Consider the following 23262-nt stretch of genomic DNA (forward strand, 5'->3'; position numbering starts at 1 on the left):
AGAGTATAGATGAAGAAAGTGCTAATTAATATATATATATATATATATATATATATATATATATATATATATATATATATATTGTTAAAAATAAAGAGGAAAGTAAAGGATCAGCGGATGTTACATGTGGAAAGAGTGCAGTTTTGAAGAAATGAGGTAGTACTGTGGGGGGTTACTTTTGGAAAGACTTTGTGACAGAAAAAGAGAGATTGTCATAGAAAAAAATAAAAGCTATATTTATAGTTTGGAAAAGTTTCAAATTGACATTCATAAAGAAAATATATTTTATAAACTCAGTGATTATGTGAAAAAGCTGCATACTTCACAAGAGGTTACATGACTCCTGGTAATCGAGGAAAGGACAGGAAATATTTCAGTTTGAATATGGAATTGTTTGAGGTTCAAGGGTAAATCCTGTAAAGAGAAGTGTTTCATATGAAAATGAATGAAGAAGGTTTAAACTTAATAAATCCTTTTGTATATGTGGCATTTATGTTAATGCAGTGAATAATGAAACTTATGAATAGAACCAGTACAAAGGAGGAAATGTGCCCAAACAGTAACCAATAAATCCCATAAAGCACTCGGATAGTCATTTCCACTGCAAACCACAATGTTTATTCACATAGACATAGCACCAGCAACCACAATGTAAAATGTAACGCTGACATACAACCAGTACATTTTCATCAAGAAACTTCATCAGATAACTATGAATGTTGCACTACTACCCTTATATAACCTTGCCAATAACCTAATTAGTGCAAGGAAACCTTTGTTGATTGAGCAAATAGATGTAAAGTTAAACTACACATTCCGCTTACTTGAACTCACACTGAACATTCTAAAATCATTCTTATTTGAAATTCCTAAACATTATAAACATGAATTATTAAAACACATATCAAAACAAATATTAAGACAATATTATATATTACATACAAATATTCCATACTAAAAAAATGGATGTTAGAAAATGTTAAAAAAATTAATATGTTAAATGTATATCGAGACTACTTCCATCTAGTGTTCAAAAGAAATATTGCACCATAAAAACTTAAGAGTTAACTCAGTATAAAGGGTTCATAGGCATTAAAAATATTAAAGAAATGTTCTAAAATGTTTAAAGTAAGACAATTATCATATGATGAGGTAAAATGGTAAAGAAAGAATTAAAATAACACAGCATACTACAATAATTGTTCAAATGCCACTGATCTTAATTTTAATATTGGGCAAAGGGGGACCATATCATTCAAACCTGGCACTCTATTTGCTTCCAACACTAGCTGCCAGTATACCTCTCTATACTCCAATTTGGTCTCCCAAGGGCCACCCCTGATGTCAACTGGGACCTCATCAAAAACAAAGAATAAAAATGTGGCAGATTCACACGTCTGTGCGTGCTTATAAAGGGCATTTCTCAAATTACCACACTTCCTAATGTCCTAGGCATATATTCATATAACCCTTTCCTCAAACATCTTTCCATCTTGCCTATGTAGAAAGCCTCATATTTCCCACACACTGCTATATATATATAAGTCCTTTAGTATCACAATTATAATAGGATTTAGATGTTATATCCTTATTCCTACTACTAATATATATCACAGAAGTATTGAATATAAAGGGACATTGTTGGCAAGCTCCACATTTATAAGTCCATACTTTCTTTTTTCCTGTATTAGTACATTTCTTTTCCAAAAGGTCCTTAATACATTTACGCTTCCTAAAAATGATCTTTAAGGGCAAATCAAACTTAAGGTTCAACTCCAAAAATTTAGAAAATATGTCCCATTCTATTTAACAGATTCCCTAATAATATTAGAATCCCCCATTATAGTCCAAAATAAAAGCATTTTCATATCCCACATCCAACATATTATTAACTTCGTCTTCCACTGGCACCCTGTCACCCATACCTAAAATAGGTACAAATCTACCATTTTTGTGTTGAAAGACTTCATCCTGTATTTTCTTTATAAGTGTCTCTGGGTACCCTCTTTCTAAAAACATAGATTTTAACAAGGCACTTTCATTGATAAAATCATTCTCCTGGGATGTCATCCTACTTCCCCGAATATATTGGCCCTTTACAATACTTTTCTTTTGGGAAGATGGATGGGCGCTTTGAAAATGTAAAAATGAGTTACAATATGTGTCTTTCCTGTGGAACTAAGATAAAAACTTCTTATCCTCCTTCCTAATGGTAACATCAAGATAATCAATACTTTCATATCCAGTTTTATAAGTGAATTTCAGAAAGTCAGTAGTATTTGATATGTAGTAGAAAAATTCAATAAATCTTTCTTCACTTTCTACCCAAAGACAAATATCGTCCGAGAAACATTTGTAAAGCACCCAACATTCTTTAAATTTAGAATTGAACACAAATTTCTCCTCCCACTATGACAGTATTAAGTTCGCATATGTAGGGGCACATATGGTTCCCATGGCAACTCCCTTAGTTTAGCGGAAAAATTCACCCTCGAAGTATATAAAGTTATTGTTGAGAACCATTTCCTTTAATGCCAAAAACACATAAATTTTGTTCTCTGTAAATCTTTTTTATCCTTTCTTAGGATTTCTTCAAAAAATCTAAACCTTCCATATGCAGAATCGAGGTAAAGAGATCAATCACATCAGTGGTGATGAAAATAATATTGCTTGTGTTCAAGTTATTCCTAACACTCCTTAAAAAGTCCCAGGAGTCCTTTAAAACATTAGTTGCTCCCATGGACATATTCTTTAATTAAAAATACAAGTATTTGGCTATAGTGGCCATAACTGACTGACTAGCAGCCACGACTGGCCTAAGTGGTGGGTTATCTATGTCCTTATGGACCTTTGGGATCCCAAATATAGACGGGACCCTAGCTTCTTTATTATGTAAAAATCTAAAGGTTTCTGTATCAATAAACCCTTCTAACACCAAATCATTAAGGGCTAAATATATTTTCTTATACACAATATGTATCTCATTTAATGATACCTTAGTATATTTACTCTCATCAAGTAATAAATCCATCATTTTACCTTCATATATAATGGAGTCCATAAGTACAGTTCCCCCACCCTTATCCGGTTTCATCACCCTAACAAACGTATTAGATCTCATAGTCTCTAATAGGGACCTTTCCTCTACTGTCAGGTTAGACCATACTTTGTTTTTAGAAATTTTCTCCCTTAATTCTACTTCCACAGCATTTTTGAATTTTTTTAATCGGGGATGTAGTGGGGGGTTCCATGTACTCTTCCTTCTTAAATTCCCACCCTTACCTACATGTCCATTTGTTAAAATTTCCAGATTTTTCTTATGGACAAACATTTTTAAGTCTATTAATAATGTGCTTATCTCACACTTTTTCTTGGGTACAAACTTGAAACCTTTAGCAAATAAATCAAAAATACATTTGTAACAGTTAAACTACTATAGTTAAAAATAGTATGTCCATATCATGTAAACTTGGGACCTTCACCATCAATAGAATCCTGTTTATCAGGGGAAACACTTCCCTGTTCATATGAAATAAAATTAAATGTATTTAATACCCCTGTCTCATTTCCTTGTTTTTCCACCCCCTCCAGTTACCCTAATTGTAATTTGTTGGTGCCTTGTTTTTCAGCCTCTCGGACCTCCATTGGGGGGGATACTCTAAAGGGTCATTCATATCACCAGGTCTTCCTAGTCCCTCATCATTAACTTCATGATTTTCCTCACTACCTGGATACCCATAACCATCATTCATTCTATTAACCAATTGTCGACCTTTATTGTGTTTAAAAGATACCCCCTCCCCTTTATCAAAGTTCGTATAACCTTTTGGTTTTGGATACTGAATTTTCTGTGCATACTCATGCATATCCCTTTCTAATTTCCTTGTCTTTCTGTTTAAAATCCCATTTAATTTTTCATCAATCTGCATTCTCAGATTAAAATATTTTTTTCTTCTCCTGATCCACAGAAAACATGAGATAATTAACCAAGCAAGAATTTACATTATTAATTCTATCATTCAGCACCTCCATAACCCTCTCATTCTGCTTAATAATGACACATAGAATATCAAAACCACACCTATCAAAAATATTTAAAAGTTCCAGATGGACTTCTGAACCCTCCTCTACATTATTAGGGTACCTAAATACCCTTATTCCCTTTGGTACAATATTTAAATTAATGCATTCTTTCAAATAAGCATTGTCAGCATTTAAAGTATTAAATTTAAAAAGCAGTTTCTGTAACTTATATAAAACAGAATTCACCAACAATAAAAAATCTAACCAGAAAATGTGAAATACAGCCACAAACAGCTTTAATGACAGCACAGCACAAATCCTAAATATCCAGTAAGCGCTTTCGTCAGACAATTGACTTCTTCAGTCTCCTGTAACTTGTTTAAATTGTTAGAATAAGTGTCAGCTTCATCATTTTGACTTTGCTGTGCATATTTGTCAAAAGATACATGCTATGTATTCAAATTACATTCATTAACCACAACATTACTGTTTATGCTAAAACAGTCACCTTGTGTCTGTTTTTCAGTCCTTAAATTCGAATTGTTGTGCCCATTACTATTAGAAGCCATCACACTGGAGCATAAGACCTATGGAGTCCTTCTTCCATCAAACACAGGAGAATTAACTAGGCCATTCTCTGCTTGAACGATGAAGAGTACTCACTCCATTTCCTTCTTCTTCATGCAGCCACGCCTCCTGATTACCAGGCAATGAAGATTTGGAGGAGGGTTTAAGCAGGGAATGACAAATTGGTGTCAGCAATTTCACAAGATGTGTCAAGTGTCCAATCAGACTCACAATAGCCTTTTTACTGCTGTTCCCAACTGAAACAACCTCGGTGGAAGCAATAAACCCTTCCATCCCTCAAAAACAACCAAAACCAGTACAAAGTAGAAAAGTGCCGAAACAGTAACCAATAAATCCCAAAAAAGCACTCTAATAGCTGTTTCTACCGCAAACCACAATGTATATACTAGCCTCTCTAGCTATGATCTATAGGCTACCACACATATGTACATATTGTAAATATCAAATTTTTACCACGTATCTAAGAATTTACACCTGCTCTCTAACATGAAATGTAACTGTAAATTGTTCATTAATAATGTTGTGTCTGTATCTAAAGGTAACATGTACCTAAGAAACTACACCTGCTTTCTAGCATGAAACATAATTGTAAATTGTTCTTCTTTTCTATATTGTATATGTATCTAAACGTTGTAACAGGGAGCTTTTCTCCCCAGGCCTCCACTGAAAACAGGCTCCCTGAGCCCAGTGGACATCCCTGGACATCAAACTGGAAATAAATAAATAAATAAATATTCACATAGACAAAGCACCAGCAACCACAATGGAAAATTTAATGCTGACATACAGCCAGTACATTTTCGTCAGGAAACCTCATCAGATAACTATGAATGTTGCACTACTACCCTTATATAACCTTGCCAATAACCTAATTAGTGCAATTAAACCATTGTTGATTGACCAAATAGATGTAAAGTTAAACTACACACTCTGCTGGCTTGAACTCACACTGAACATTCTAAAAACATTCTTATTTGAAATTTCTAAACATTATAAACATGAATTGTTAAAAAAAATATTAAGACAACATTATATATTAAATACAAATATTCCATACTAAAAAATGGATGTTAAACTTATGAATAGTGAAAGGAAAGGGATTATAAAAAAACATGTTTGAAAGTAAAAAATAAGGATGCGTGAGAAGATTTGGCACAAAGCTAAAAAAAAAGAAACTGAAGAACAGGGAAATTAAATCATTTAAAAATTAATTATTTTATTAACTGATAATAAAAAATGCACATTTAGTTTTTATTTACATATACCCATTTTATTATTCTGATTTGTGTTTATAATATTATTATTTTGATATTGTTTTTATTTAGTCTAGCAAGTTCCTTGGTGAAGTTTTTTAGATATACTCAGGTTTTAACTATGGATTTATATAGTTCATGATGATAATTTACCTGATATATTGAGAGTATGTCTATTAATTAATTATTTAATAAATTATATATATGTTTTTTATATGTAGGATAGAATGTATACACAAATTTTAACTACTGACAAGGGATAAATAGACTAACTATAATGTCTATGATATCACATTATTTTTTTCAACTTATGAAAATGCCATATGAGTCTATCTATTTTCATTTGTCATATATAAATATGTAACAATATGTAATAATGTAGGAAGGCTAGAGTATATTTATCTGGATATATAGCATAATACGCTCAATATAGATTTTGTATATAAGCATAAGTAAATGCAATGTGTATACATGTTCTTGGAAACTTCCTATGCATATGTTTTATATGTACATTGTTTATATACATTCTTTGAGTTATCTAGAATAGTTTTATCATTATTATTATAAGTTTGGGGTTTTTTAATATATTTATAATATGACGAAGGACCGACATTTAAACATCAATGATAGTCCCTTGGTTGGTGGTTAATAACAGAAGGGTAACATGACTTTGTTTTTTAACTATTTTATTCAAGGAAATTGATTTGTTATGTAGTGAAGCTAGCACTTTAACTGAATTTCATCAATGATTAATTGTTTGATGATCCCGCCAATTTGTGTATTTAAATGAGAGCTTTGTTTGTATAATTTCATCTGAAGAAGCGTAGCTAGTACTACGCGAAAGCGCTCATCTTTTTCAGAATAAATTCGTCTTGATTTTTTATATCGTGCTTGTTTATTGAACATTTTGATCATTGGAAGAAGGACTACATCGTGGTTTTACCTCTCATTGTTACTGTTTCATGATAATAAATAATGTTGAAGAAGCAGAAAAAATATATGGGGATACTATGAAGAGTTTTTGTTATATAAGCCCTTAGTATGGGTTAAATGAGAATATTGTAAGGGCAAGTGAAATAAGGAAAAAGAGACTGGAAGGGATTAATATATGTCAAGATTTTATGTAGATGTTCATTATTGCTACATTGCCTGTAAAAGGGATTATGTTATATAAAACAATGAAAGCTAGGTTGTGTTTGTATTGTATACAACTGGAAACATCAAAGCATATATTTATGTCATGTAAAAGATTTAAAACTATGGAAAATAATGTGCAAAATAAACTTCTTAGACAATATAAAAAGGTGGAAGATTTGAATATGATTTTGTATGTGTATTATGACAGAAATGAAGAAAATTGTGATATGAATTTGTTTTGGGTTTGTAGGGAAATTTGGAATGCTAGAGTGAAGAAAATTATGTTTATTATTATGTGTAATAAATCATGGGGGCACTTCACTATCTCAAAATACTGAAATCTTGAATTTCAATATCTCAAGACTAAAATCTCGAAAGCCCAGTTGCGCAAAAGTCCACATGACCGAATCTGGAAATGTCGAATCACTGGTTGTGGTGGTGTGCTGTGTTAATGGATAGCTGGAGGTTCAGGTAAGTGTTTATTTTTTAAGGGTTTTGGGTAGGGATTTTAGTGTGTGTGAGTGTGTTGGGAAGTTGTAGGTGTAGGCTACGATATGTAGGTAAGAGTGTGAGTGTGTAAGTGCTGAGAGTGGTGATGTTTGTATGTATGTGATGTGTGTTTGTGTGAGGGGAATGTAGAGTATGTAGTGGTGGGTTTAGTGTCTTTTGTTTTTTTAGTGTGACCTCAGACTTAGTGTACATAAGTAGCGGGGTGGGTAAAGGGGGACTTGCCCCCCCCCAATTATATGATGGGTAGGTGCGTGCATTTGTGTTGTTGTGTTTGTGTGTTTTGTTTGTTTGTTGTAGTGTTAGGAGGAAGGTGTATGTTTGTGTGGTGGATGGTGTATTTAAAAGTCGCAATTTTGAATTTTGTGCTTTTGGGGTTTTGGTATTTTGAATGTTCAGCTTTATAGTCTCGAGATACTGAAATTTGAGATTTCAGTCTTTCAAGATTATAAAGTGAATCCGTAATAAATACTGGCATGCAGAAAACATTTTGTGGAAGATAAGAAGGTGGTTGTAGCAGCAAGAGTGTGTGAAAAATTGAAAATTTATAAATTGTGTAATCTTTTCTACATTTGTACAATCTTTCGTACACTTTTTATTTATTTTATTTTACATTTGTTAACTGGGAAAGTCCGAATGGATACATATCCATTTTTAGCGGAGGCCAGGTAGAAAAGCTCCAGTATCACATTACATATACTTTTGAGTATAAAAAGTCACATCTACTATAAGGACAGAAAAAATAGTTATATTCTGTCACAGGTATTACATAAATCATAAATAATTTAGTCAGAAAAGCAATATTTCTTGTTGAATTTATTTAAGAATAATTCCAACCATCTTCATAGCTTTAGAACTAGTAATTTTAGCCTGAATTCTAAATTTGAAGGTGTTGTATACAGTGATTCCCAGATCTTTATACTCTCCAAAAAATTTTAAATCTATAGTTCCACATCATGCTGCAGTACAAGGCAATGGTTACCAATATCCATGACTCCACATTTGTCTTTATTAATACCTAGTTCTTGTTCCATCAACCATGTCAATACTTGTTAGACTTGTTAGATGTTATCATGGCTAGTGGCAAATGCCCCAGCTTTTATATAATCAGCATACTTAACTAACCCCTCCAAAAAAAACAAAAACAAATCTGATATTGAGAGTTGATAAAAGACCAAACTGAACAGGACTTGAACCAAGACAGATGCCAGTGGAAACAGCAACTGTGAAAGACTGAAACATACAAAATAATCAAATTCCTGAACAACCAATTTTATACATAGATAAAAATGCAAAAAACAGCAAAATATTAACATGTAAAGAAAGTAATGCAGGGGCAAGCCCATCTTCTGCCCATTCCTCTTTGCTTCCAGGAAACTGCTATTTTAACAGTCCTACTCCAGGGCCACACAGCTTTAGGGATAAGGGAATTCTTGTTTTGTGCAGCAGCTGATCCTGCTAACAAACTGACACACACACACACACACGCACGCACACACACACACACACACACACACGCACACACACACACACACACACACACACACACACACACACACACACACACACACACACACACACACACACATGCGCAAGCATGCACATGCACACATGCACACACGCACACACAAACACACACACACACACACACACACACACACACACACACACACACACACACACACACACACACACACACACACACACACACACACACACACACAGTCTCTCTTGTAATTCAAAATACTCTCTATGCCATAGCTACGGCTCTCATGCCCTTTTTATTGGTACAAGATGGCCCTTTGACTGAAATAAACATTCACTGCTGCTTCCTGGACTCTGTGATCTAGGTTTTGTTGAGGATATCTTTATCTGGTCTTCAAATTGTCTTTGTCACAGACTCATTCCAGTGCGTCACTCTGTACTCAAACATTCTCCAGAGCTGCACTTTTGACCTAATATTACTCTCCATTTTTTATAAATAGTCTTTTATTTTCTTTGCTCTGCTATTTTGGTCTACAATGATAATGAGAGAATTAGTCTTATTTATCAGGATATATTAATTGTCTATGGCCTGAGAGTATGGCTTATCCTCCTTCATCCAGATTGTGGCTATCCATGTTTAAGGGCAGATACTAATTGTCTCAAGCTTAGGGAACTGCATTGTAAGGCTGAGGTGGTATCACACTAAGAGCTTTATCAGGGATATTTTATGAAATACCCTGATACCCTCCCTCATGGCAGGATGCCCCCCCCCCACACACACACACTACAATAGCAGATCCAAAGACATGGGCACTTCCATGCAGAAGTTTCCTCCTGCCCCTGGCTATACTGCAGGCACATTTCTCTACATCTTTTTAATTTGTTCTAAAATTCCAAAGATGAATTTCCTAAACCCAATACATTCAAGGGAATGTTTAAAGTTACAGAAGGTTTCTTTACGATATATGTTAAATTTAAAACCATCTCTGGTGTGGGAAATACTAGTGTCTAAGTAATTAATTCTGGACAAATGACATGTATAGGAAAATTCCAAAAAATCAGTAGTATTGTTCAAATAACTTATAAAACTGTCTATCTCATTCCTATTGTCCTTCCACAAAATAAAGATGTTGTCCAAAAATCTTATGTATAAGTGAATATATTCCCAAATTCACAGTTAAACACATATCTGTTTTCCCACCCAATGAGCACAATATTGGTGTATACAGGGACACAAGTGGCCCCCATAGCTACACCTTTGATCTGTTGAAAGTATTCCCCCTCAAAAATCACAAATTTATTCTCCAATATTAAGGCTATAACTTCACAAATGCGAATAATTTGATCATGATTAGCCCTGAACACAAAAATAATGTTTCTTCAAAAAGGTCTGACTCCTCTTTCTTAGGAATTACTGAGAAAAGATCCTTGATATCTTTAATTAAGAACAGAAGATCTTTACACCATAAGTCACTTTTAAGCTGTCCTAAAAACTCACAGGAATCCTTACTAGGTGTGGTGAATCTCAACCACATGTTTGACCCACTGGTCCACTAATACAGCCAAGGGATGTGTCTTGGATCCATTAGCTGAAACAATGGGTCTGAAAGGGAGCTCTTCAACATTTTTGCATATTTTAGGAATTCCAAGCATTTGTTAAAAATTTGTAGGTCTGAAAACTTATCCACTGATTCAACATGTAAAGTAGGAGTCTATTGTGTTATATGATATATTAATCTGGTTCCTCGGTACTGGGATATATGTACTCTCATCAAATAAATGTTTTTGCATAACATATTCCTCTGAATTAAAAATGACTATCCCACTCCCTTTGTCAGGGGTCATGATATGTACAGTATTATCACATCTCAATTTTTGAAGCAGGAGACTTCCGTCTTTAGTAAGACTACATTGAAACCTTTCTTTACCTGACCAAATCAAGTATTTTTTCAACTGACCTGAACATGTAGAGTGATAGGTAATAATATTAAATAATGTGGTTCCACAGTAAAAGCAGCTTTTATTTAACTGAAGAATGGAAGGTGCAAAAGTCACTAGTAACCACAGAACAAGCACCTCAGACCCAGGAGATAAATACACACGGTTTAATGAATGTCAGTGTAAAATTAAGATAAAATAACGCTTCCAAAAGTCACGTTTTCGTCTCCAACTTCGTCAGTCTGATGAAGTTGGAGATGAAAACGTGACTTTTGGAAGCGTTATTTTATCTTAATTTTACACAGCTTTTATTTAACCCATTTGCATTCATTCATAAATATTTTTTAAACTTTCTTTCACTGGCTATTTTAAACTTTTTATACTAAGGCATAATCTTGCTTTTGCTAATTCAATTGGTAAATGACCCAAACCAATAGTGTGTAATGGAAGGATATTTAATTGCTTTAGAAAGTAGGAGAAATGTATTTTGATGAAGTCCCCAGCTTGTAGGGACAAAAGTGCTTAATATTGTGTTTCATGTTCCTATTAAAGGTAGAATTTTACCTCAAGGATCCTCTTTTCGGTGATTTTTTTTATTAGTTTCCGTACACTGCAGACACAGCTTGGAATAGCAAAGCAGGCAGCCTGCCCTGATGGGTCCTCATGCCATCTCTAAACCTTTGCTATTAGTCACCAGTTTGGCTGGTTATGCAGCTTCCCTCCCTCAGAATGGGTGACCTGCTACTAGCCACCACTCCCACCATCCCCAGTTGGCTTCTTCAGTTCCCAGATCAGTAGTCATGGTCACCTTATCCCTGACATGGAACCTTATCCCTCTGTGCCAAAGAGTCAGCATATATAATCTTCCACATTATGTACCAAAGTTACTGATTATTCTGAGGATCATCATTTGTTAGAAAGTGAGTAGGACAATCAGCAACTTCAAACCTCATTACAGAGGGACTTTACTAGGTGCTTCTGGTTTAGTGAGAGCAGTTTTGGTGTTTCCAAAGCTAATTCAGTGTTCTTTGGGCAGCACAGAGACTTCCTGATGCTGGCCTATTAAAAATCTTTGAAAATATTTGGTACCCCATTCTTGTTGGTCCTTTTCTACAGATAGATACCTTATGGTTATGCTCAACCCCTCTTTCTACAACTTCAAGATGATACTACAATCAAAAAAAATCCTTAGCCAGCTCAAATTGTCTTCTAAACCTACTAGATTAACATCAATCTCCCACTAAAGTTAGGGAAAAGAGGATCTTGATCTTAAAACTTGAACATAACTTCCCACTGATAGCATTATATAATAAAACCACATGCCCTTGAGTCTTCAGTTAACTTTGAATAAAATGTACAGAGTTATTGCTCTGCCAGAAAGAAGATATAAGATAACATTACAGCATTTTACTCAGGAATATGAACCATTTCTACAGCACTGAAACAATCACTGATCTCTTCTTTACCTTGAGTTACAATTTAATGAACACACACACACACACACACACACACACACACACACACACACACACACACACACATTTTAGCTAATAAACTGTCTACTTTATGTACTTTCTTTAAGATCTCAACAGTCCTTAATAGGTCATATTTTGCACTAGCAGTTACTGAAAGATCCTTTTTCTAAATTAATACAATCTGTTTTGCAGTCCCTTCCTACTAACATAAGACACCTTTCTACACTCTCAGTACTTTAAGAACTGCATTGCATATGCACTTATTATAGGTCTCTGTAAACGCTTCCTTAAAAATAGTTAATTAAGACTGATCACCTTCTAGCAAGTATACTACCAAACATATTTTTATCTTTGCATGTGATAAGTATGGTTTCATCTCTCCTCTCTATTGCCTGTCCTCTATTCAAACTTTTGCTTAAAATTGCATTTTTGGAGCAGTTTTCATATTAACTGCCTCAGTAATAATGATATATGCTTGCATGATGTTATTTTAATGAAATTTCTGATAGTGTGTATTTGTGCTGCTGTCTTGGATCATGTCTTGAAAGGGTTATTTGGACCAGTCCACTTACCAACTTAACTAATACATATTTAATTAAATAAATTAAATTAAAAAAAATCAAAGACTTGTCACATTACAATAAAAAGGGAAACAGTCCTGAATTTTTATTGTGTTCTGCCTTCTTTCTTCTCCAAAATAAGCAGAGCTATAAAATTGCATACTAGCAACCATATTTCTATGTAGACTGGCTTTCACTGCAAAACATATTTACAAACAATTTCATAATAAGGACATAAACATATACAGTCTAAATCATAATAGGCTAATAGCATTATTGTTCACTTTGCCAAACAGAAAGCAACATATGCAATGTAATATAAGGCTGCATCTCCCACATGCAACATACACCAGAATCCTTAACCAGATAGAAATGCTTCTTGCTATTGATATAGTCTGCCTCAGGTGAGCAAGGCAGTCTGAAGAAAGGAGGAAAAAGTGGATGGGGACTTTATTTTTATTTACTTATTATATATTTTTAAGAAGATTGCATGTGCCTTAGTGCCAGCCAGGATTGTAAGTGCTGCAATTCAATCAAATCCAGAAAAAAGTCATGCTCAAATAGGTATAGTTTTAAAATATAATTGAAATGCTGACTGAATAAGAGAATGTGAATTAACATTATGCATTTTCTGAAGCAAAAGAAGTCTATAATTCTAATAGTGAGTGTCATTATATATTACATGTAACTAACCCACTTTTCTTCTTAAATCACCAGTTTTAAAAGAGATTGGTAGAGGTATTGCAAGATTTTGAGGCAAAATAAGGGATAGTTGAGCAGAATAGTGTGAGTGTGTGTGTGTGTGTGTGTGTGTGTGTGTGTGTGTGTGTGTGTGTGTGTGTGTGAGGGAGGTACAGTGGATTACACTGCATTGCTCTGGCAGTAAAAAGCTGACATAAATTCCTGAGTCAGTCTTTGTGTATTCTTTCATTTAATACCAAAAATAAGAATAGAGCAGGCAAACCAAATGCTGACGCTGGAAATAATAGACAGTCCCACATAAAACCAGTCTGGTATGAACACGAAACAGGCTCCAATAATCCAAAAGGATAAAACTTTTAATCACAACGAAAAATGACAGCAGGTTAGCGCTTTCACCGATATGACTTCTTCAGACCTATCAGTTAGATATTACACAAACAGTTTAAATGCATCATTTAGGCGGGAAAAGCATTTGATTATTCAATATTTAAAGATATATGATGCATCATAATAATTTAATATAATCATGTACAAAAATTTTTGCTTTTAAAAGTACTAAGCTTATTATTAATGTCTCAACCATTGCACACATATAAACAACTACTGGGCATATTATAAATACATTATAAATACATAGACTAATAAAATTATCTAGGTAGTTTCCTAGTTTTTAAAAATGGTTTAACTGAAACCATGGCATTCAAACCAGGTGGGGTGTCAGACTTTAATCTAATAATCCAATTAGCTTCCCTTGTTTTAGTAAACGTCCTAATATCACCCCCTCTTGGCCCTGGTATAATTTGCTCCATTATTAAAAACTGAAAAATATGTTTATGCCCTCTTTCCATTACATGTCTCGCCAAAGCATTAGTTTACATACCAACCCTGATGTTATATATATGCTCACGTATTCTATCCCTTATCTTCCTGTTTGTTTTACCAATGAAGAATGCATCGCATTCCATACCGGAAGCTAGATAGATGACATTGGACGACAAGCAGGTCCCCCTTACTTTGAACTGATATTCTCTTAGGGTTATTGGGTGTATAAACATATTGTCTGTGGTTATATAATTACAAAAATTACACTTATTGCACTTCATTGTACCATATCCTACCAAATTATCGCTATTCATTTGTTCTGATGGATAGCATAGTAACCTTCTTAAATTTTTCTTGTTCCTATAAATAAACCTGGGTGCATCACCAACAATATCTTTAAGTGTATGATCTATAGTTAGAACATCCCAATATCCTCTAATAACATCTTTAATGTTCCCTACATCACTAGTAAAATATATGGAACATGCCAACCCCCTATCAACACCATGACCACTGCTCTCTATAGGTACCTCTTCAGTCATCACTCTCTCATATACACGGGTACTACCAAAATAGGGTGCAGCTCTATTCCCTCTAAGTCTATTCATATCTAGGAATCCTCTAGAGATATCATCAAAAGAGTATCCTCTTAATAAAAACCTATCTTTTAGGTCATTCAATTCTTGTTCATACCCTATCGTGGTGGGATTATATCTAGATATTCGCATTGCTTGTCCTTTCACTATATTCTGATAAACATAACCTGGATGCATGCTGGTCCTATGTAAAAGGGAATTCTTGTGGCATTTCTTCCTATGTACCCCTGTATTGACCATACCATTAGATAATCTTTCTACATAAACATCTAAGAATGGTAACCTAGTTTCTGACCATTCATATGTGAACTTAAGATATTCACAACTAGAGTTCATGTCGTCAATTAATGTTTTCAATTCACTGAAGGTACCAGTCCAAATCAGGAACAAATCATCCACAAAACGTCTAAAGAATGGTACATACTTCTTGTACAGTTCCATACTAAATAAACGGGTATGTTCCCATTCAGCCATATCTCTAAACGTACTCTGACAACAGAAGAAATAATTGTGTTGAATAAAGGTTTATCCTTCATTCCTACCAGAACCAGTAGTTATGAAGAAACGATAAGAGATTTTAAGCTTTTTATTCGCAATTTATCTTTAAAGATATTTTTTAATGGCCAAAGCTCCCAACCGAGAAAGGAGTTCAAGAAGCTCAGTGTATTTACACCTCCTTTACATCCTTTATTGGCCGCATATAGCAAACTGGTTGAGAATGAATTGTTTAGGATGTATGAGAATGATACTAGGAAGACTACTAGGAATAGACAGAATCTGTCTTACAAACAGAGGGCCTCTTTGAAGAATCTTATGAATGACCAGTCACTGGCTATTAGACCTGCAGATAAGGGGGGTGGGGTAGTATTGATTGATAGGGAACATTATGTTAATGGAATGAGACAGATGCTGACAGATGATAGATACTATATGCACATAGAGCAGAGTATGATAGATAGTATTGTGTATAGGATTCAACATAATTTACAAGATCTATATAAAGCCAATATTATTGATTCAGAATTGTATGAATATATGTGTATAGAGTATCCGTTAGTACCTATTCTTCATGGACTTCCCAAAATCCATAAAAACTTGGTAAACCCCCCGTACAGACCCATAGTGGCTGGCAGAGGGTGGTCCACAGAACCACTGTCTATCTATGTGGAAAATCAACTTAGACCTTTAGTAGATAAGAATGTTTATATTCTAAGAGATACTAAACAATTCCTTCTAGATTTAAATGAGTCCTTGAGTGATGCATCACTAGTAAATGAGTATATTTTTGTTACTATGGATGTGCAATCCCTGTTCACAGTTATTCCTAACACAGAGGGTATAGTAATGGTGAGTGATTATTTGAAACACAGCTCGCAGATGACTAATAGTAAGATTGAGTTAATAATGTTTTTCCTGGAAATGATACTGGAATCCAATGTTTTTTATTTTGAAGGTGAATTTTATTTACAGAGGGATGGCGTAGCTATGGGCACTTCATGTGCCAATAGCTACGCCAACCTGTTTATGGCTGAATGGGAACATACCCGTTTATTTAGTATGGAACTGTACAAGAAGTATGTACCGTTCTTTAGATGTTTTGTGGATGATTTGTTCCTGATTTGGACTGGTACCTTCAGTGAATTGAAAACATTAATTGACACATGAACTCTAGTTGTGAATATCTTAAGTTCACATATGAATGGTCAGAAACTAGGTTACCATTCTTAGATGTTTATGTAGAAAGATTATCTAATGGTATGGTCAATACAGGGGTACATAGGAAGAAATGCCACAAGAATTCCCTTTTACATAGGACCAGCATGCATCCAGGTTATGTTTATCAGAATATAGTGAAAGGACAAGCAATGCGAATATCTAGATATAATCCCACCACGATAGGGTATGAACAAGAATTGAATGACCTAAAAGATAGGTTTTTATTAAGAGGATACTCTTTTGATGATATCTCTAGAGGATTCCTAGATATGAATAGACTTAGAGGGAATAGAGCTGCACCCTATTTTGGTAGTACCCGTGTATATGAGAGAGTGATGACTGAAGAGGTACCTATAGAGAGAAGTGGTCATGGTGTTGATAGGGGGTTGGCATGTTCCATATATTTTACTAGTGATGTAGGGAACATTAAAGATGTTATTAGAGGATATTGGGATGTTCTAACTATAGATCATACACTTAAAGATATTGTTGGTGATGCACCCAGGTTTATTTATAGGAACAAGAAAAATTTAAGAAGGTTACTATGCTATCCATCAGAACAAATGAATAGCGATAATTTGGTAGGATATGGTACAATGAAGTGCAATAAGTGTAATTTTTGTAATTATATAACCACAGACAATATGTTTATACACCCAATAACCCTAAGAGAATATCAGTTCAAAGTAAGGGGGACCTGCTTGTCGTCCAATGTCATCTATCTAGCTTCCTGTATGGAATGCGATGCATTCTACATTGGTAAAACAAACAGGAAGCTAAGGGATAGAATACGTGAGCATATATATAACATCAGGGTTGGTATGAAAACTAATGCTTTGGCGAGACATGTAATGGAAAGAGGGCATAAACATATTTTTCAGTTTTTAATAATGGAGCAAATTATACCAGGGCCAAGAGGGGGTGATATTAGGACGTTTACTGAAACAAGGGAAGCTAATTGGATTATTAGATTAAAGTCTGACACCCCACCTGGTTTGAATGCCATGGTTTCAGTTAAACCATTTTTAAAAACTAGGAAACTACCTAGATAATTTTATTAGTCTATGTATTTATAATGTATTTATAATATGCCCAGTAGTTGTTTATATGTGTGCAATGGTTGAGACATTAATAATAAGCTTAGTACTTTTAAAAGCAAAAATTTTTGTACATGATTATATTAAATTATTATGATGCATCATATATCTTTAAATATTGAATAATCAAATGCTTTTCCCACCTAAATGATGTATTTAAACTGTTTGTGTAATATCTAACTGATAGGTCTGAAGAAGCCATATCGGTGAAAGCGCTAACCTGCTGTCATTTTTCGTTGTGATTAAAAGTTTTATCCTTTTGGATTATTGGAGCCTGTGTTTCGTGTTCATACCAGACTGGTTTTATGTGGGACTGTCTATTATTTCCAGTGTCAGCATTTGGTTTGCCTGCTCTATTCTTATTTTTGGTATTAACTGTTTGGTCGTTCAATAGGGAGGCATTCGCCCCGTTGTGGCACTTATTGGATTGTCGTTTTGTTATTCTTTCATTTAATCGTAAGCAGTGATCTTGGGTGTTCGCAGTTAATGCAAGTGAGTGAAATAATGTTTAGGTGTGTGTGTGTGTGTGTGTGTGTGTGTGTGTGTGTGTGTGTGTGTGTGTGTGTGTGTGTGTGTGTGTGTGTGTGTGTGTGTGTGTGTGTGTGTGCATAGAGAGGGGATTGCAGTGGGTTACACTGTATAGTTCTAACAGCAAAAACATGAAATAAATTGTTGAGCCAGTCTTTGTGACTTTATTCATTCATTTAATTGCAAACAGATCTGAGGTGTTCACAGTCATGCAAGTGACTTTAATTGTGGTTACATGTGTTTGTGTGTGCATGCATTTTGTTTTAGACCTGGCTTGATGGGACCAGTGTCAGAATCAGTGTGCTTATGTGATGCACCTGGTTTTCTGGGAAAGTATCAGTGTGTGTGTTTGTATAAAATCATTTCTTTTTGTAATATCACACTTCATAGCTAATTACTAGGCTAGCTTTTTTAACAGGCCGTTCTAAGCCTAGCCAGTTTCCCTTCCCAAGGTGAGAATCAAAAACTGTACCTGGTGCTTGTGAGTCAAGCACCTTAACCATTATACTAAGCCCCAATCATTTTAATTTGTGGGCACACACAATATCACTGGGCACAGATATAACTCTCTTCTGGGTAGCAGTAAAAAAGTTAGCAAGTCGTTATCTTTTTGAAATAGGCCATACAATACATAATAGAACATTCAGACACTCAGTGCTTCTGGGGGCTTGGTGGCCCCCAACCACAGGCTGCATAAGTAGATTTTTGACACAGGACCAGTAGTGGCTTCTGCATGAACCCCATCTAGTCTAAAACAAGCTCTGCTCAGAGGTGTGCATAAACGTTTACTGTAGCCTTAAAAAACAGCCTTGTCTTGTCACAGGGGTTCTTGCATTTTTGAAGCACCAGAATGCTACTTCAGTGTTGGCTGACTGGTCCGTTGTATGAAGCAGACAGTGCTTCTTCCTATTGGTATAGTCTGTGAAGGCTGCCAACCACAACACTACCACTGCACCTGTTATTTGTGAATAGTAATATGGTTTGTATGTTTGTCTTACAAATGTAAGAAAACTATATGTTATGTTAAACCGTATGTTATGTGCTGAGCTTCAAGAATTTAACCCCAGTGTATCCTACTGGAGAAGAAAAGAGTTGACTTGCAAACTGTAAAAATAAGTGAAATGCTTATGATGGTGTTTATCTCAGCTAGGAGACAGAATGTCTGCAGCTAAAAATTCTTTCTGTTGTCTGGATGCAGAAATAATTACAGGTTTCAAAGATAAAAATGTTTAACTGTTTTACAACTTCCAGTTCCAAAAACAAAGAGTGAAAAGGTCACACAGAAATACCAATCAGTAAAAATTAAATGAAAACTCCAGCCAAGCTAGAACTTCCACTGAGTGACCTCTCAAACCTCTTGTATCAGAGGCACATGGGATATATGCAAATGACCCTTATGAACATCAGGTGTTTCAGCTATATGCGATTCTGAATGCCCATGACATATTTCTTTTTAAGTCATTTCAATGGACAATTTCAAGCCAATAAAGCCAAACCCCACTAGCTGTGTATATGCATATTTTGGCCTTATTATGACCTCATCAGCATAGCACAAGAAGAGTGCTTGACTAAGCGTAAGAAACACAGGGCTGTTATACCCAGCTGATGTCCATTACAATTAGGGTGACTGCAAAATATACCAGCTAACAAAGAGTCAGAAGGTCACACAGAAAAAAAATCAGTAAAAACTAAATGAAAACTCCAGCCAAGCTAGGACTTCCACTGAGTGACCTCTCAAATCTCTTGTATCAGAGGCACATGGAAACTTCCGGCTCCAGGCAAACTTCTAAGAGATAATTATTTTTGACATAGAGGTGCTAAATATTTAAGTTTCTGTTAGCCTGGGAACTGAAGGCAGAGGTGTGAAATAGTGATGTCATCCAGCTAACCCAGCAGTAATGTGTATTATTAATTTAAGAACTATCTCTCAGAGCAAGTCTGTGCATTTTGTATTTGTCTTTGGACCTAGAAGCATCCATTTAGCACTTTCATTTACCTGGCACTGTAAGTAAGTTATTTAGGGCATAGTATCTCTTAGATAAAGATAGGAATATAGTAACAATTAGTTTAGATGTTTTCCGTATTTACTTGAGACTATCCTGGAATGTTGTTCATAGGTTCATAGGTTCATAGGTAGGTACTAGGCTATCTGCCCGAGGGCATTTATAAGCCTAGCCAGAGTGTGTCAGCTTTCACCACCCCATTGATTAATTAACTGAGCCTCTGTCAAGAAGAGCCAATGAAGTGATCCCAGGGGTGTATTTTCTGTTACCCATCCACTCATCAAGGTTTCTCTTGAAGAGTGTTAGTGAGGGGCTCTGCCTAATGTAGTTAGGAATTTTGTTCCAAAGCATGGGGAATCTGTTTGACAGGAATCTATCCCTCCAGCATGTTCTATTTATTGTTGTGGCGAGGTTTAGCTCACTAGAGCGAGTGGCTTGCAGTGACTTGGATTTCTTTAGATGGAGCATGTCCATCAATTCTGAGTTGAACATGGCTTTGTAAGTCAGGCAGAGATCACCTCTGAGTAAGCGATATGCCACTGAGTACAGCTGGAGTTTTTCCAGTCGGGCTGCATAGGACACATGTTTGAAACTAATAATCCTTTTGGTGAGGTACTTTTGTGGTCTTTCCAGCTGTTGGAAGTGTCTTGTGAGGTACATCCCAAATGGGGCATTGTACTCTATGATGGGTGACGAGTAGAGGGGCCCTATAACCTCTTTATTTCTAGATACGAACCCTTTAGTAATTAGATGGGCTACATAGAAGGATTTCCTAACTACTTTGGCAATATGATTGTCAAAGGAGAGATTACTATCAACCTGGGACCCCAGATCTCTTATTACCTCTTCTGTATTATGGGGGCTGCCACCTATGTGGTAATTCATGGGTGTTTTTTTTCCCAAACGGGATGACTATGCAATTTTTGGCATTTAGCTTGAGACCATGACTTTGACACCAGGTGTCCGTCTCAGTAAAGCCCTTTTAGAGAATGCCCTTGTCAGCCATAGAATCAATTATGGCTCCCAGTTTGCAGTCATCAGTGAACTTGGTTAGCCATAGTCGTCCTGTGTTTGCCTGTACTTCTGAGAAGTATATGCCGAACAGTAGGGGTCCCAGGACCGAGCCTTGTGGGACACCACTCGTGACTGGTTTAGAGTCGGACCTGGAGCCCGCTATTCTTACCGTGTGAGTTCTGTCTGTAAGCCAGTTGGCAACCCATCTCGTGACGTAGGGGTTTATGTTCTGGCTGGTGAGTTTTTCTATAATTCCCGAGTTGGGAATGGTGTCAAAAGCCTTGGCGAGGTCAAGGTAGGCTGTGTGAACTACCTTCCCCTCATCTATGGCCTTGGTGACTGTTTCAAAGAAGACTCAGTAGGCATGATCTGCCCTTAACAAAGCCAAACTGGATTGGGTCAAGTGTTTGGAGGTTTCCAATGTCTTTGTTAATGAGTAACATGATGATGTGCTCGCTCCATAGCCTTGCAGACCAGGCTAGTCAGGATTATGGGGCGATAGCTACCAGGGTCAGTTGTGGCCCCTCCTTTGTGAAGCAGAATAACTGTTGCTGCGCACCATTCTATGGGCACATAGCCTGTGGAGAGGCTGAGGTTGAACAGTGTGTTTAGGTGGAGGGTTAGTTTGTTCTGTAGTTTGTGGAAGACGCAGCCTGGGCCACCATCTGACCTCATTGACGCTGTGCTTTTGGTTTTTGAAAGGGCTGTTTTCACCTGTGCGTCTGTGATTTCCGGGACACTACACTTTTCCGGTATTATTGTGGGCCCTTTTGGGGGTGAGAGGGGGGTGAAGTTTGCACTGAATCTATCTGCCAGGATGTTGGAAATATCAGTGGGTTCTGTATATTTTGTGCTATTTTGCACTAGCTCAGAGCATATCTGTGAGTTGCTACTTAGATTCTTGACATAGCTAAAGAAGGCTTTGCCGTTATCTTTCGAATACTTTGCCATTTTTCTTTCGAAGTTAACCTTGGAGGATTTTATGAGGGACCTTTGTTTCTTACTGATATTGATCCCAGGTGATGTCTTTCCTTCTTGGGATTTGTTTTTTTTCTGAACTAGTTTCCTCCTTCTATTGTATAGCCTGTTTATGGCAGTGGTCCACCAGACTGGTTTCCTTCTCTTAGGGGAGTGAGTCTTGGTAGTGCAAGGGATGGCACAATCCATGCAACCTTGTAGGTGGTCATAGAGTGCATTTGTAAAGGTTCCTGCAACTTGGACACTGTTATCCTTTTGCGAGGGGGCTGTGAAATTTACCACCTCTGTCTTAAGTAAGGTGAAGTTTGCTATAGAAAAGCTTTTCACTGTGGTTTCCTTGGTTGGAGGTGGTGGTGTGATGTGGACAACCAGAGTGATTAGTTTATGGTCTGATCTAACCAGTGACGGGTTGACCTCTGGTGTGTAACACCTGTCGCCCATGTTGGTGATGACCAGGTCCAATATGTTTTCACCTCTGGTAGGGGAGTTTACCAGCTTATCCAGGGCATTTGAGTTGATAAATTCCAGGAAGTGCTGGACCTGGGAGTTTGTACTTGAGTAGTTTTCCCAGTTAACGGTAGGGTAATTGAAATCACCCAATATCAGGGTGTTCGTTAGGACTTTCATGTTTTCCAGTGTCTCCAGAAAGGCGGAGTGGTGGTCCTGGGTCATGGAGAGTGATCTGTAGCAGGCCACAATTTGCATTGCAGATTTGCCTGATGTTAGTTGCACATGGATGATCTCAGAGGTATCATGCTGTGCCAGTAACCTGGAGGTGTAGGTATCCTTGATGAATATGGATACACCCCCCCTTTTGTGTTTCGGTCCATGTTCTGTGGT

Source organism: Protopterus annectens, chromosome 11.part0, assembly GCF_019279795.1.
Source record: "Protopterus annectens isolate FY-2018-M chromosome 11.part0, PAN1.0, whole genome shotgun sequence".
Lineage (NCBI taxonomy): Eukaryota > Metazoa > Chordata > Ceratodontiformes > Protopteridae > Protopterus > Protopterus annectens.